The sequence below is a fragment of the Sorex fumeus genome, unplaced genomic scaffold (genome assembly GCF_029834395.1).
Source record: "Sorex fumeus unplaced genomic scaffold, SorFum_2.1 ptg000018l, whole genome shotgun sequence".
NCBI lineage: Eukaryota > Metazoa > Chordata > Mammalia > Eulipotyphla > Soricidae > Sorex > Sorex fumeus.
In genome coordinates, this window is record NW_026606075.1 from 3,467,824 (window position 1) to 3,485,856 (window position 18,033).

Below are 18,033 nucleotides of genomic sequence, written 5' to 3' on the forward strand. Positions count from 1 at the left end.
GTCTTAAGATAGGAATGGGATTTCTGTCTGTCAAGATTAACTGAAATATTCAAGGCTTGATTGTGAAATGGAATATAAAGCTTTAAAGACCATCTTGTCTAATCAAATATACCAAGGGAAAATTCTATTTTTGACAAATGAGGAATATTTGATGCAACAGTACTTGATCATAAAGACACCATGAAATTTTTAATCCATCTTGAGTAAAGTAAGGAAAAACAACTGATGAGCTATGTCAAGATATGGAGTAGAAAATACAAGAGAAAAAAGAGAAATTAAAGTGAGAAAGGAAATATTGGTTGCAAGACTCCAGAGGTGAAATAAAAATGAAGGAAATAAGCAAGAAAGCTTAAATCCACAGTTTCAATTAACTGATAGTGTAACAATTTGTTATATTTTATCATTTAAAAATAACTGATTTTCCAAGAGTCATTTTTGGAAATAGACTACACATTTATCCTTTTTTTTTTTTTTAAATTTTGATCACAATTACTCAGAGCTATGTAGGGAAAAAGAAAAAAGATTCCCTTTTGTGCTGAGAAGATAGTTCAAAGGGTGAAGTTCAGGCTTTGCATGCACAAAGCCTCGGTTTAGTTCATGGCACCAAATGGTCCCTAAGCAATGAGACAGGATCACTAAGCATCACTGGATATGACCCCAGACCAAACTCAAAATCAATCAAAGGCCCTCCCGTTGATCATCGATTTGCTCGAGCGGGCCCAGTAACGTCTCCATTGGAGACTTTGTTGTTACTGTGTCTGGCATATCGAATACTCTCGGTAGCTTGCCGGGCTCTCCGAGAGGAGCGGAGGAATCGAACTCGGGTCAGCCATGTTGGCTGCGTGCAAGGCAAACGCCCTACCCACTGTGCTATCGCTCCAGCCCAACTAAACAAAACCAACCAAACTCACCAAACCAAACCAAACCAAACCAAACCAAACCAACTAACCAAACAACAAATAAACAACAGCAACAACAACAACAACAAAACCCAATCAAATAAATGAAAACATTGCAAGGGAAATATTTTGGTCCAGAGAAGAACGATAAGAGGAAGCCATATACTTTGTTTGGGCCGGGGGCTTGAGTTGGGTCCCCAGCACTGCATGGTCTCCTGAGAGCCACAGAGTTACCCCAAAGCACAGAGTTGGGAGTACCAACCACCACCAGCTATCTACTACCACCCCTCTATTTCCTTTTTTATTTCTGTTTAGCTTGTTTGACTGCTCAGAATTAAGATACATAAGACACAATAACAGGAGAAAATTATTATGCACATAAAGGATGTCCCTAAAGATATGGGAGTCCAGAGTCAGCAGAAAATTGAGACATACAATATCCAGAGTTTAAAAATAAAGGTAGCGAATCTGGGGATACAAACTGTGGGTGGCCATTTGTAGGAAGTCAAAGACTTTGGAAAATAAAGATAGTTTTGGCAATTGTAAAATATTTGTTCCAGGTACAATTCTCCATTTTACCAGGTTCCAAAGTAAATTTAGGTACTTGTCAGGGAGGTTACCAGAAAAGATATTGTGAAGGGGGAAATGGTTCTTATACAGATTTAGAGTTTCTAGATATTTAATCATTTTCCATTTCCTGGTACAGAAAGGGAGACCCCTTTATCAACAGAATTTCTTCTAGGAAAAATTGTCTCTTACAAAGGGCTTATCACTTATATGTTTTCAGAGCCTTCTCTAGTGTTTCTTAAATGCAAATACCTAAAATAAGTCTTTTCTTTTTAATGTAGGAGTATTGCTATTTATTCAGCTACTGACTAGCTGATTGAATTGGGCATGAACTCCACCTTACTTTTTTTTCCATTTTTTATAATTTTATTTATCGAATCACTGTGAGAGCAGTTACAAAGCTTTTGGGTTTAAGTCTCGGTCATACAATAAAACACCCGTACCTTCACTAGTGCCCGTTCTCCACCCCCAAAACCCCCAGTATACCCCCATTCCACACCTCCCCCTATCTGTGGGGTGGATGATTTCCACATTACTCTCTCCCTACTTTGATTACAATCAATATTTTGACACCAGACCCACCATTATTATTTGGGATTTTATCCCAACTCTCAAATCTGCTGAAAAGGCAACAGTAAACAATTTGTTTTCTACTGCTGGTTATGAATAACATATGATCTCATATGGCTGCAGCAGTGGCCGCACAATTTTGAAATTCCGAAATTTTAACAATTAAATCTTGAGGAATTTCTGCCAAAAAATCTTGGACTGCTGGGTTCTGAGATTTGTTCCTGAGTCCCTTGGATCATGGCCATTAAGCAGCTTGATCAGGAGCCAGAAAGGCTGTTCGTGGGCGGCGACTTGGGGTCTCGTTGGGATAGGGAGGAAAGGGCCGACTCCACCCCCATCCCGTGAGGCCCCACGTGTCTTGTCACTGAGGGCCCAAACCTGACTGTCAGTGGCCTCTGGCAGATGGTGGCCACCAAGCCTCCAAGGGGGAGCAGGTGGAGGGACAGCACCCTTTCCCCCCTGGGGTGGCCCAGTGACAGTAACCTACTGCAGGGACTGGACGCATTTCAGCCAAAAGCCGTTCGGTTTCAAGATTTGTTTCTGAGTCTTTGGGATCATGGCCATTAAGCATTTCGTCAGGAACCAGAGAGACCATGCCTCCAATTTTATAGCTGAGCTAAAGGTGGTTTGTGGTATGTCTCCCACATACCTAACTTTTGGCCGTTTACTTTCTTGGTAAACTGCCCCAAGTTTTTGGGGTCTGTCCAAAGGCACAGCAGCAATTTTGGGGTATCTGGAATTCTGAAGGCGCCATCAGGCTGCTGATGCACTTACCTCACAGGTACAGATTGACCTGCTGGCAGCACCATACCCCCCTAAAATAAATCTTATGCCAAAGATATTCACTAGTGGTTCAATCTGGGCCTGGACTTTGATAGTTGGAAATGATCACTCTGGACAAGAACTGAGTGCTGAAAGTAGGGAAAGGATATATGTGGTAACCTTTCAGTACCTGTACTACAAACCATAAAGCTGAGGGGTGGGGGGGAGGGAGAGAGAGAAAGAGAGAATGAGAGAGTGTGAGAGGGAGAGAGGGACAGAGTAAGAAAGAGAGAAGAAAAGTGACACTGAGGCAGGAAATGGGGCAATGCAGGAGGACACAGGGCACGAAGGAAACTGGGGACACTTGTGAAGGATGGGTGTTAGAACATTTTATGACTGAACCCCAATTATAAGTAACTTTGTAACTGTGTATCTCATGGTGATTCAATAAAAAAATAAATTAATTAAACAAATAAGGTCTGCCAATTTTCAAGCATGAGGCAAGTTGGAATTTGAATACAAAGAGGATGATTGATTTGGGTGTCACATAACTCTTTTCTATTATTCTGAAGGTGTCTCTTTGTCAAATCTCGTAAATAATTAAAAAAATGCTTACTCATTTATAGCTTGGCAAATCAAAATTAAAAGCTAAGAAGATCCTTACTTAAATATAGCATGTCTTTCTGTCTTAGAGATTTGGACTCGCTCTGAAGAGAGAATTGCTTGTAGAAGTTATAACGAAGTGTGGGAATTTTGTGGTTTACATCCCCTGTTCATAAAGGTATTTGAACCATAGGAGTTTAGGGGCGGGAATATAGGAACTTAGATATTTCTTATGCCCTAAAATTTGGCCCACACAATATTTTTTCCTCTACCATATGAACTGACAGTCTTCCCAAGTTCAAGGAAAGGTAAATGTCCCAGCCTATGAAAATGCCATACCAAACCTTTTTTTTTTATGGCACAAAGATCATTTTGGGTTAAAAATAATGAAGAACCAGGAGATACAGGAAAGGATATAAAAAAACAGGGACATGTATTTTCTTTTATAAAGAAAATTTTAATTTGTAAAGATATCTCCCTCTTCCATGAATGGGCCCCAAACAGAGGAAGCACTGAATTCAAAATGACAAATCAGCAAACTGAAATAGGCATTGTTGCAAAAATAAAGGATATTCACCCTGTCTTGCTCCTCCCCCAAGCAAACCCCAATCAAGGGAACGCGTAGGCTGAACCTGTATGTCTCAGAGCAGTCCACGAGATCCAGACACAGTCCTAGTGCTCACGAGTCTGCAATATGCCCCTTTCAAATTATTCTTCAAGGGTTTTTTCTCTCCATAAACTGCTGCCCGTGACAAGGCAGACAAGACAGTTCTCTAGGATGTGTGCCCAACATCTACCAACTCACTGACTCGCTGATAATTTTGCTCCGTATCACCACCTTGTCTATTGATTGATTAGTGGCAGTGGAAATCAACACTAGTGATTGTCCCAGGAGGGGGATTCTTAACTTCTATCCTTGCAGACTATGAGAATTTAAGCCTCCATAACAAACCATCTTAACATTCTTTTCTTGATCCTCTTCCCACAACTTGCCTTCCTATTTCAGAGACTTAAATCCCTTTTACCTTTTGTAGACTAAGATAGTCCCAAAGCACAGGTTCTGACTGGCCCTGGGAGTCACTTATCATTGGATGCTCTCATGCTCTCATCTATATATTTGACGCACGTACTAATAAACTTCAATTTGTTTTCTTCTCGTTCATCTGTCTTTTACCGGTCTAACCTACAGGGCTTCAGCTGGAGAGCCTAAAATTGGCAGGGCCAAATAAAAAATTTTTTCTTCCATGCAACATTTGTCAGTTTTTGCTTCTCCATTTCAATCCAGTGTAATACAGGCAGACAGCTAATGATTTCTTCTCACCCAAAGAGCAAGGTGTTGTGTTTGACAGCAGGATGAAAGTTCTTTGCCAGATACTCTAGCAGCTCTGTGAAGATTACAGACTGTGAATAATATGGGCAAGAAATTATTTATAGGAAAAAAAGAAATTATGTATGGAAATGATGATGTAAGAAAATATAGTTGTTTCTCACCAATATTGTTATTTTTAATGACATAATATTTTGAGTATTAAAATATATAGTTAAAACAAATCCCTGGTATTTCAAAACACAAACAGAAAATTATACAATTTCAGCATATTTTATTCTTTGTTCAAATTTGTAAACCCAGATAATTTATACAAATATGTGTTTGTATGCAAATACATATACAAAGTTCTTTTTAGTGCTAATAATCAATAACCAGTAATCAGTGACCAAGAATTGAATCTAGACAGATTAAAACCAGAAAATAAACACCAATAAGTTCCTTCTCTTATTCTTAACCATTTAGCTACTGTTTCCTGAAATACTAAGATCCTGCCTTCATTTCATTTCATTTCATTTCATTTCATTTCATTTCATTTCATTTCATCATCCTGTTATTCGTCGATTGCCTCGAGCAGGCCCCAGTAACGTCTCTTTCATCCTAGCCCTGAGATTATATTCAAGGCTCTTTAGGAGAATGATACCCATCATTGTTACTGGTATTTGGCATATTGGGTACACCACGGGGAGTTTGCCAGACTCTGCCGTGTGGGCAGGCTACATTGGATAGCCTGCAAGTTTGCCTTCATTTGAATCTGTAAAATTCAGAGATTTGTGCCTGATTACAACTCTACGATGTTAACTAATATCCAGGTCAAAGGCATTCACTTTCAAGACTTACATATGAGTCTTAGGCCTTCATAATTATAAATATGCCTTTCAATAATCTCCATTTTTGCTTCCTTCTGGCAGCAAATCAACAGTAATCTTGTTTGACTGCTTCCTTCAACAGCTTCTCAGCTTTCATCGCTTATTTGCTCACCCTTAATGCCACCTTCACACTAAAAAAAATAAAAGAGAAAGGTTTCTTTTTTATAGTACATGCAATTTTTATAATTAATATTTTATAAATAAAAAATGAAATTAAAATTAAGGAGTGTCCATAAGAATAGTTAGAACAAATTATATGATATACTGATGATAAATTTTAGTCTTCATTAAATTATATTTTAAAATCAAATGCCTTATTGGCAAAATAAATATAAGTTACTTATTTTCTTTCACTTTTCTTCTCTCTCAAGAGAAAGGTTCTTGATGTCTGTTATTATGGTCTTCACATGTCCCAGGGAGTCAACCTGCAGCTTGCTGATAAAAGTGAACAAACAGTGGGCTGTGGAAGTTTCTTCGAGGACATTCCTTCCAAAATGTTCTTATAAGTCAAAAAAAAAATGTCCAGTGTGGTCTAATGTACTATCTTTTAAAGGCAAGCTCATTAATCATGAGTGGTCATGCACCTGTGAACAGAGCAGGGTGGTTTCCAAGGAAAACATTGTTCTACCTCCCTCATCTAAATTATTTTTGCAGCAGAAGTTGTGTATACCTGTTTCTGGGCATCAGTTAACTCATATGTAGAAATTGTCAGAATGGGTAAGGATGGAGGGCAAAAAAGGGGTATAATAGGTTTGCAGCTTTAAGCAACAGAATATCACAAATCACAAAAATCACAGATCATCCTGTTATTCGTCGATTGCCTCGAGCAGACCCCAGTAACGCCTCCTTCATCCTAACCCTGAGATTATATTCAAGGCTCTTTAGGAGAATGAGACCCATCATTGTTACTGGTATTTGGCATATTGGGGACACCGCGGGGAGTTTGCCAGACTCTGCCGTGTGGGCAGGCTACATTCGGTAGCCTGCCAGTTTGTCCAAAGAAGGAATGAGATAATAAGATGTCATAATAAGATGTCCGGTATCTGATTTTTATAGTCTCTGAGTCTTGGCCGCTGATGGGATTACACGGCACCAGGGGGCCAGTTGGTGGGTGTGACCCCCGCCTACTGGAGTTTGGAGGATCTGGGTGGAGGATGCCCGGCCCCAATCCGAGTAGGCTTGGAGATCTCGGCCCTGGAACCCGCGTGACTTTGTCCCTCTGCCAGTACCTTCATGTGTGTGGAGAGTGGTCTCAGCATGGTGGTGGCTGGCCCTGGAGGTCTTTGGCTGCCGGAGCCCTGGTTGGGGCGGGGAGGAAAGCTCAACCCGCTCCCCTCCAAGGGGTCCCGGAGAGCGAGGACAGTCAGGCGCGGGGGCAGAAGACTGCACTCTTCTCTTCCGGGATCTGGTTTTTATAGTCTCTGAGTCTTTTTTGTTTTGTTTTGTTTTGTTTTTGTATGTGGGCCACACCTGGTGGTGGTCAGAGCTTACTTTTGACTCTGCACTTAAGGATCACTCCGGGAGGCTTGGGGAACCATATGTGATGTCAGCCATCAAACCTGTGTTGGCCATGTACAAGGCAAGCACTCTAGCTATTATACTACCTCTCTGGTCCCTAGAGATGCCTTTTCTGCTAAATTTTCTCATTAACAATCTTTTTTCCATAAGGAGCGTACTGTGAGACAAGTAGGTGCAATGAATTATCTTGACAACACATGGGAAGAAAAATAAAGGGGTTCTGATGGTAGAATTCAGAAGCTGTATGCTGTGAAGAAAAGACTTGTGGTCATAAGTAGGTAAGGGATATTCTGGATAATCCTTTCTATATCAATATGGCAAATCACAGTGCCCAAAGGGGAGGGAGGGAAAGAGAGAGAGAGAGAGAGAGAGAGAGAGAGAGAGAGAGAGAGAGAGAGAGAGAGAGAGAGGAAGAAAAGCACCTGCCATGGGGGGGGGGAGTGATGGGAGAGAACCTGGGGACACTGGTGCTGGGAAATGTACACTGGTGGAGAGATGGGTGTTGGGATACTGTATGACTTAAATCTAATCAGGAACAGCTTTGTAAAAAATTAAATTAAATAAAAAACAAATGAAAAGAGACTGAATTGGAATTGAAATACAAGTGGGGCCCAATAGTTAAGGTTGTATTATCATGATGTCAGAGACCTTTTGTCTCTCTTTTCAACAGAAGGGTTCTCAATTGCTTTCTTTCAAAATTAATTGGGGTAATGATTGATTTAATTCTTTCTTCTGAGGTTTCTTTACCTAACACTGTATATTTAAAATAATAGCAACGTCATCTCTTAACAATTGAAAGTCAAATATCTATAAATTAATTTTCACAGGGGTCCTCTAATCACTGTAATTGATCCCTCATTTTAACTTACATGGATTCAAACATGTCAGAAGTTCTTGATGACCTCTATTAAACCAACTTATAATCAAAGCCTGTCATGTCTTTAACCTGCCTCAGTATGCTAATCTCTTTAACTTTGCATATGCTTTGGGAAGTAATATAATAAAGTCACTTTAGATTTTAGAATTAAATATAAATCATCAAACAAACTAGACTAAGTACTATATAGACTAAACTATTTTATATATGTAATGTTCCATCAAGAAACTAAAGAGAAACTTAAAAGTTTGATAAGTGATAATACCCTTTATGAAGCAGTGCCATTTGAACTGATTTTACTGTAGACATGATATAATAAGACTGGAGTTCTCTTTGCTCCGTCTGTTCATTCCTTCATTTCTAATTGGGAGCTCAGATACTGTACCAAAGCTTAAAGAAGTGTCATGAGGCCCTTAAATGTTTTATTAAAAGTGATATTGAATTATGCCCCGAGACATAGCAGGTAGAAACAAATATTAGCTATTTTATAATATCTGACATATTTTATAATATTTATCTGAAAATATCACATAAGTAGGTATTAAATGTCAGCTATTTAAATGAATAATTTTTTTAAGGTTTTCTCTAATCTAGCTTAAAACTTGACTTAATACTCTCCTTGTCTGTTTACCCAGAAATTTGAGAAAGGACCGAGTGGAAACAAAAACAATGATTAGATTGACTAATGCCAAGCATTTGCCTGTATTGTACTGGTGCATGCCCTGGATAAGTCACTAAAACATGTTGCTTTAGGTCCCAGCAATGTAGCTTAGTGAGAGAGTACCTGCTTTGCAGGTATAAGGCCCCGAGTTTGACCCTGGATACTCGTTCTTAATAGCCAGCTCCCTCCCCATATTTTCTAAATAAAGATTGTGTTTTTTCAAAATAAAAATTTTGAATAATAATAATAATTTTTCTTCGAGAGGAATCATACTCTGAAAGGAATCAATCAACTAATAGAGTCATAACACTGTAGCACTGTTCTCCCGTTGTTCATGGATTTGCTTGAACGGGCACCAGTAACATCTCCATTGTGAGACTTGTTACTCTTTTTGGCATATTGAATACGCCACGGTGCCTTGTCAGGCTCTGCTGTGCAGGCAGGTTACTCTTGATTGCTTGCCGGGCTCTCCAAGAGGAGCGGAGGAATCAAACCCGGGTCGGCCGTGTGCAAGGCAAATACCCTACCTGCTGTGCTATCGCTCCAGCCCCACAGAGCCATACCTACTTATAATTACTTAACATAGATATCATGTTTGTGATATTCAGTATTCTTTTATATGTGTCAAATTTGTCCACATTAAAATTTCTGCTATGCTAACACAACAGAAATTTCTCTAATTAGCCTGTTTACAAAAAACTCCTTGTGCAGATACTTCCTAGCACCTTCTTAGGATTGTTCTTCTTCATGAATATATACAAATATATATTTTTTTCCCTTTGAGGGGCACACTCAGTGATGCTCAGGGGTAATTCCTGACTCTGCATTTAGAAATTACTCCTGGCAATGCTTTGGTCCTTATTAAATGCTGGAGATCAAACCTGGGTCAGCCTTGTGCAAGACCAGTGCCCTATCCACTGTATTATCTCTCCAGAACCCATAAATATGAAAAAAATTAACTTTCACGAAGATTATAAATGTCCATAATTTGCTGACATCAGTTAAATATAAATTCCAGAAAGGCAAGACGACTTTATCTCCAGTACCTAGAGCAGATGCTGGTGAGGAATTGGTGTTTAGCATATTCTTTTTTATTTTTTTAATGTAGGAGTACTGCCATTTATTCAGCCACTGATTAGCTGATTGAATTGGGCATGAACTCCACCTTACTTTTTTTCTCACAGTTTTACTTATTTATTTTTCGTCTTTATTTATTGAATCACTGTGGGAAAAGTTACTAAGCTTTCAGGTTTAATTCTTGGTCATACAATGATCAAACACCTTTCCCTTCACCAGTACTCACATTTCACGACCAAGAACCCCCAATATACTCTCCCTCCTATCCCATCCAATGCCTGTGAGGCAGACGATTTCTACTTAACTCTTCTCTACATTGATTACATTCATCATTTCTACAAAAGATCTACCATTATTGTTTAGAATTTCCCCCCCCAGCAATCAGAATTGCTGAAAGGGCATTGTGAAATACTTAGTTTTCTATAGCTGGTTATGAGAATCATATAATGTTGTGAGGCTGCTATTGTGGCCACGCAAATTTGTATTTCTGCAAAGAGACAGATAATTTAGAGATTGGTTTCTGTGCGTCTGGTGTTATGGTTGTGCCAGAGAGCCACTCGTGGGGGGTAACTCAGGACCTCGGTAGGGTGTGAAGGATGAGCCGGTACCGCCCCCCTTCCCATGAGCTTGTAGTTGCCCCGTCACCACTGGCTCATACCTCTCTTTCCTATAAGCTCTGAGGCAGCGACCACCTTGCTGCCCGGAGGGAGAAAAGGCGCAAGGGAGCAACAACCTTTCCCTTCCGGGGAGGCATGGCACCATAGTTTAATGCATGGTCCATTTACTTTTTTGCCGCAAGCTGCCGGGCTCTGCATTAGGTCCTCTGGAGCCTTGGTGGTGCCAGAGAGCCACTCATGGGGGGCAACTCATGACCTCAGTAGGGCATGAAGGACAAGCTAGTACCGTCCCCTTTCCCATGAGACTACAGTTGCCCCATCACCACTGGCTCATACCTGGCTTTCTAATAAGCTCTGAGGCGGGGCGACCACCTTGCTGCCAGGGAGGGGAGAAAGGCGGAAGGGAACAAAATCCTTTCCCTCACGGGGAGGCATGGTGCTGTAGTTTAATGCATGGTCCATTCACTTTTCTGCTACAAGTTTTCAGGCTCTGGATTAAGTCCTCTTGCTCTGGAGCCATGACTGTATATGTGATCCAGATAAATTTTGATATTTGTTTCTGAGTCTCTGAGATCATGGCCATCAATCAGCTTGATCAGGAGCCAGAGAGGCCATTTGTAGGCGGTGACTCGGGGTCTCGCTGGGATGGGGAGGAAAGGGCTGGTTCCACCCTCATCTGGTGAGGCCCCGTGTGTCTCGTCACTGCAGGCCCAAACCTGACTGTCCAGTGGCCTCTGGAGGATGGCAGTCACCGGCCGCCAAGGGGAACAGGCCAAGGCACGAAACCTATTCCCACCTGGAGTGGCCCAGCCCCAGTAACCTACTGCTGGAACAGGACGCATTTCTGCGAAAAGCCTTTGGGTTCCGAGATTCGCTTCTGAGTCTCTGGGATCAGAGAACCAGAGAGGCCTTGCCTCCACTTACATAGCTGAGCCGGAGGTGGTTTGTGGGTGTGTCTCCCACATACCTAACTTTTGGCCGTTTACTTTCTTGGTAAACTTTGCCCCAAGTTTTTGGGGTCTGGCCAAAGGCACAGCAGCAATTTTGGGGTATCTGAAAGTCTGAAGGTGCCATCAGGCTGCTGATACACTCACCTCACAGGTACAGATTGACCTGCTGGCGGCACCATATCCCCCGTGTTTAGTATATTCTTAATCGTTGCATTCTTATGTTATTTCAAAAGTTCTCTGTAAGAATATTCAAAAGTGCTGAGGCTTTAAACTATGCTTTGGATTTAGATATGTAATTTTTATGGTGCTAGTTGATTAAAAATGTTTTTAGATATGCGTTAAAGACCTCCTTTATGATTTTCGTTTTGGAATGAATGTGTAATGGTGACCACTTTACTTCCAGATAATGACAAGTTTAAGATCAGACTGTATAAAGTCAGCATTGCTATTAGTAAAAAGTGCTAGTGGTTTCTTTCTCATCACAAGTGTCGGGTGTGAGATTGGGCATTTACTGATTCTGGAATTCAATCTCCCTTGTATTTTCAGTTGCTCATTTCCCATTCTCAAGAGAAATTGCATACACTTCTCCAGTCATGCCAGTGTTTGAAAAGACCAAAATCTCTCTAACCTTAAGGTATTGAGACACTTTAGCTAAAGAATTTGCAGTTTTGTTTTCCATGTGCTTGGCAACTTGGGAAGTTTAATTGCTGTTCACTGTTGTTTTCCTATATTCAAAACAATAGGACTAAAAGATAATTCAGGAAGAGCTCAAGTCAGGGCACTGGAAATTAAAAATCTATTTTAGTTCTTCAAAGATTTATTTCTTCATCAGGGAAGCGGGAAATCCATGCTGAAGTGCCAACCCCTGGAGTCAGGGGCCAAAAGATGAAGAGAAAGGCAAGGGACTCAGTGGGAACTGGCTCTCCAGTCTTGAATTTGTTATCTCCCAGTAGACCAGTTTAGTCAGTTCCTTCAGGGATTCTTTTTTCTCTCCTCTCAGAAAGTGTGTTGAGATTTTTCTCAGGCAATCATTCAGCAGCCCTCCTTTTCTGTGTCGAACTGACAGCATCCCCTCACAGAAATCTGTAAAACCCTACAACAAGTGATTGCTCAGCTTTGTCAGTCTTGCGGATCACTCCAGGTTGTGAGCAAACAACACCTATGAGAGACATTTCACACCTTCCAGTTCCTAACCCTCCATCTCTATACAAAGCTAACACACTGTGCAGGTTTTTGCATGAACAATGCAAGCACCCTGGCACCAACATATCAAAATTTTTCCAAAATCCTCCTTTAGGAAAACAGCTATCCATTATAAGAGGAACAAGAGCAAATTTATTTTTGCTGCTGAAAAGAAAAAAAATCATTCAACTTAAAGGATTAACAGATATTAAAATAACATTTGTTTAAGGTTAAGCTCACAGTCTGGCAAACAGTGAACTCTCTTGAACATTAATAATCTGGAGATAATACTTGCTGTACTTCAAAAGCTTCAAAAGGAGTCTTCCCAGTAGCATAAATTAATATGGATGATCAAAAATTCACCTTAGAATTCACCTTAGAGTCTCAATTTTTAGCTAAACAATGAGAGGCTAATGTTCGGTTATTTTATGCCTCACAGCAACTATAAAACAAGTAACCCCAAAGCAGCCTTTAAGGAAAATCTATCTGAATTGTTCAGCTTAAACAAAGAACACCTCATATAAAATTTTACAAAATTGGTCATCCAAAATAAAAAAATTCTTTGTTGTCTTTGATGACTTACAGGAAAATATGAGGATTGGTTTATTATATAATTATTACAAATCACACTCTTATACAGTCATCGATAATTATACATTTCAAGTATGCAAGGGTATGTACAGGATAGTTTTTAATTTTGTTTTTGTTTTGCTTTTTGTGCCACAGCAGGGATCGCTCCTGGCAGTTCCTGGGAAATCATATGTCGTGACAGTGACCTTGACCTAGTAGACTGTGCAATGCAACGGCCTGACCTCTTGTGCTATCTCTGGCCCTATACAAGAAAGTCACGTACAGCAGAAAAAACGTAACTGAGGGCCTGAGAGATAGTTCATTGGGCTGGAGCACAAGCTTTGCATGTGGGAGACTGGGTTTGATTCCTGTCACTACACAGTCCCTTGAGCACTGCGCAGGGCAACTCCTATATAAAGAGTTGGGAGTATAGCCCCAAAGCAGAGTTGACTGAAGCCCCCAAACAATTTTTTAAAAATCAACTTCATAGGGGTAGATGGAAAATTTGAGGAAATCAAGGATCTTAACTTGGAAGGATCTTCCAAGGAAGGAAGGAAATATAGGATCTTCCTTTGGAAGGAAGAGGGGAAGATTAAAGTTTGTTTATTTTGGATTTGGGGGGTGCTTCAGGGGGAATAGTAAAGAAGGACAGGAGGGAATGAGACAGGGAAAGGAAGGTCAGTTCAGATCATGTGTTACTTCCTTGGTCAATGCTGTCTTCAACTAGACTTGGTTTTCCGGGAATCTTCAGGAAGCTAAGTGAGTTCCATCATAGAACTGTTCCTTGTCAGAAAGCAAGTGATATAGATGGTGTAGCTGAGGTGAGATGCTTCCAGACGACACCTTTGTAGACTTGCTGCAGCTATGACTGGTATGAAAATAATGGCTGAGAGGGTACCAGGTGGGGTACAAGAGGGAGAAAAGGGGAATGCCCTTCGGATTTCTCATATTTCTTTACGCTTCACATTATGTCTGAAGAGGCATAAAACCATCAGTGTTATGATCAATTATAACCTACAAAAAGCTTATGACAAGATACTTTTGCGAGCACGCGCGCGCGCGCGTGTGTGTGTGTGTGTGTGTGTGTGTGTGTGTGTGTGTGATAGCATAGGATCCCTGCTGGGTCTAAGACCTCAGTTAGTCCTCATTATTTCCCTCCTCCACTATTCATTTCATTTCAAGTTTTGTTACAATCAGCATTCATTTGGTCTATGTTGCTTGCCTAGTGGGAAAATGGGATTTTTGTCTACAATAGGTTTGAGCCCTTATTTGCGTGATCTTATTGAGCTAAAGTATGGTAATTTTCCACTTAGAATTGATTTAAGGTATTTAAGAGACAAGCACCATCCTGATGAATTACTTAGGCTCCTGCCTTCTCACTAGGTAAAGGAACTTAATTCATAAAAATCTGGATCTTCTAACAAGGATAATGTATAGGAATGACACACTGCCAATTTTTACCCTGGCATAATAGCTCCAAATGACTAAGTAGTAGTTTTGTCTTCAAGTGGGAAAAACTTTAACAGTGGATCTGGGAAACCAGGGGCTCTTAGTATCAGAGGTCAAGTTTTCTGAGAGGAGAAGCATCGTTTATCAGTAGTTCCGTCAAGCCATCACAGAATGGTGTGTGAGAGCACTTTAGTTTCTGGTCTCATTCTCTAGCACTTGTCACTGCTCTAACATATCCAATTGCTGACACAGTGTGTATTTGATCTCCTGAAGAATAGTCCCCAATTATTAAGGGCTGTGGCCCCTAGCTGACCTCTTACCTGAGCTTGTAAAAGTTCCAAGTAGCATGACATTTGGTAGGGAAGGTGGGTCCTGTGGTCAGTTTTTCATTTCTGCACTTCCCCAACCCCATATGTCATAATTGGGCTAGAAAAATACTACAGCCAGTAGGGAGCTTGCTTGCACATGGTCAACCTGGGTTCAATCCCCTGAGTACTTTCTGGAGTGACTCTTAGTGCACAGAAGGGAGTAAACCCTGGGCACCACTGGTTGTGAGCTAAATAAAATAAGCAGAAAATAAAGCATCATAATTTCTTTGGAGGCAACTTTACGCAAGACTACAACTATACAATTATATTATACAATTTTATTGTATAATGATAACAGATTTTATGTTAATTATTTTTTCATGAAAAATGGGGTATGTATGGGGTGGAGAGATAGTTAAGGCACTTGACTTGCATATGGCTGACTCTGTTTTTTTTTTTTTTTTGCTTTTTGGGTCATACCCAGCGGTGCACAGGGGTTACTCCTGGCTCTGTGCTCAGGAATTACCCCTGGCGGTGCTCAGGGGACCATATGGGATTCTGGGAATTGAACCCGGGTTGGCGGCGTGCAAGGCAAACGCCCTACCCGCTGTGCTATTGTTTCAGCCCCTGACTCTGGTTTGATCCCCAGCACTGCATATTATTTCCAGAGCACTGCCAGGAGTGACCTTGAGCATGGAAGCAAGTGTAAGCTGTGAGCACTGACACATTTGGCCTCAAAACAAACAGCAAGAAAGTGGGTGTGCTCATTATGTAAAGCTAAAAGAATTCTTCTGGGTTCTTGGTATCAACCCACAAGACAAAACAAAACATTAATTTTAAAATATATATTGGAGCGATAGCACAGCGGGTAGGGCGTCTGCCTTGCACGCAGCCAACATGGCCGACCCGAGTTCGATTCCTCCGCCCCTCTCGGAGAGCCCGGCAAGCTACCGAGAGTATTCGATATGCCAGACACAGTAACAATAAAGTCTCCAATGGAGACGTTACTGGGCCCGCTCGAGCAAATCGATGATCAACGGGAGGGCCTTACTTACTTACTTACTTAAAATATATATGCACACATATGTTCATGACATTGTTTATTCAATACAATAGTCAGGATATGGAAACAATGGAAATGCCTAACTACAGATGAATAGATAAAAAAGTGATATATATATATATATATATATATATATATATTCCAATCAACGGGTCCACTACAGTCTCTCCTTATCATGTTAACCCCCCACCCCCAAAACACACACCACCCACCTCGATGCTTTTGTTAACTTCAAAACTTTTTACAATCTGAATGATCTTGTTTGTTAGTCCTGGTAAGAATCCCTTGAGGCTAAGAAGTGTCCATGCCATTTTATAAAGCATTATACACTCTTGACGCTTAGCAAATAATTTGGTCTGGATAAACAACCCCTTTACACTCTGAATTGATATTTGCATTTCTTGCATTCTCCATGATTTATACACATTATGTATGGTGTCAGTGCTGCAACTCATTCCTTTTGTATTTGAGGAGATAGTGGACAGCAAACTTGTTTCAAATTCCATAACTCTTCAGTTGGTATTCTGGGTCTAAAGTTTGGTTTGTGTGGTTCTGAAAGGAATAGCTTATAGGGCAGCGCTTTTGCGTTCATTCCTTGTTACACCCCATTGTGGTGAGTCAGATTTTGAACAGATGCTTCTGACATGGTCAAACATTATTTCCCAGCAATCACTTGTTCCTGACTTCACTAAAAGGCCCCACCTGTCACTCAGCAGGCCTAGTCAGGAAGCCAGAGGTTATCTTGAACTTCTCCCTCGTTCTTACCTTCCCCCTAACCTTTCTTTTATTAGTGTCAGGCACACTTACAGTTTTTGTTTAGGGGGACTCAACTCAAGTTTCTGTTATTTACTTGACTTCTCTTCCTGACAAAAAATGAGAATGCCATACTATCTGGTTCAAACTTTAGTCCCCACAGTTCTATCAACTCTTGTCAACTCTTGTTAGGTTTGCTTCCTAAAATTCTGATTCTGATAATGCTATTCTTTCCTTTAATCAGTAATTTCCCAAGTCACTCTGTGGCTTTGTCAATTTCTTCTGAGCTGCTATAGGTAAAGGTAAAGGTAAAGGCCCTCCCGTTGATCGTCGATTTGCTCGAGCGGGCCCAGTAACGTCTCCATTGGAGACCTTGTTGTTACTGTGTCTGGCATATCGAATACTCTCGGTAGCTTGCCGGGCTCTCCGAGAGGGGCGGAGGAATCGAACTCGGGTCGGCCATGTTGGCCGCTTGTAAGGCAGACGCCCTACCCGCGGTACTATTGCTCCAGCCCTTATTGAGTTGATTTTTGTTTGATTTCTGGGCAATTGGGATAGCTAATCCTTGGTCTCATTTAAGATGATCATTTCCCAAACCTGAATTTCTGTTGAAAAAGCCCTAGAGGAATATGGCTTCTGAGGGATCACTAAAGAGCTGCTATAAAGCATAGTAAAAGTTTGCTATTTTTGTATAGACAAAATCTCTTCCTTCTTTCCGGTCAGTTTTCCCACTACCCTTTAGATAAGAGATCCTCGCCCAGCCCACTACCTTCCAGGTAATTTGGCCTTGCCAATGTGCCCTATAGTCATGGAGGTGAATATCTTGACTTGGCCAATTAGAGTGTTCTAGCTTTTCATCATGTTGTTTTGGTGAAAGGAGCACAGGATTCAGTCAGCTCATCAAACATCGCCTCTGGAGATATTGAAACTGAAGGCAGACAACAGTCTTATTAACCAGTTTTCCAAATTCAGGGGTTGATCCCAACAGGGCCATCTTTTTTGTCTCAGAGAGAAGGAATTGGATAGGGTACAGCAGAGAGATCAGAGGAGAGGAGAGGGTCTCGCTGACGTATTTGGAGGCTATTTCAGCAATCTTAAGTCAAACCAGTTTCATTCTTGTCCTTTTTCGCTTCAACTGTCACTAAGCGATTTTCCTGTAGGTTAAGACGAGGTTGATTTAAAGCCATACAAAGGAGTAAGAAACATATATCAGGGTCCCTTCATGTATGTTTTGGGAAAATAGGATGGACACATGGAAAAAATGAAGGTGAGCATTTATCTTGCACTATTTGCACAAGAAAACCACAAATACATAAATACTTGAAGGTAGCACTGTAGCACTGTCCTCCTATTGTTCATCAATTTGCTTGAGTGGGCACCAGTAATGTCTCCATTGTGAGACTTGTTACTG

General features: G+C 40.8%; 1 non-coding gene across 1 annotated transcript; it reads left to right on the plus strand.

Moving 5' to 3' along the window:
* The first annotated feature begins 17,194 nt into the window (after positions 1 to 17,194).
* Positions 17,195 to 17,267, plus strand: LOC130021867 (small nucleolar RNA SNORD50). The gene has a single exon (XR_008792214.1). It is a non-coding gene; the product is annotated as a small nucleolar RNA SNORD50 (small nucleolar RNA).
* The last annotated feature ends 766 nt before the right edge of the window (positions 17,268 to 18,033 follow it).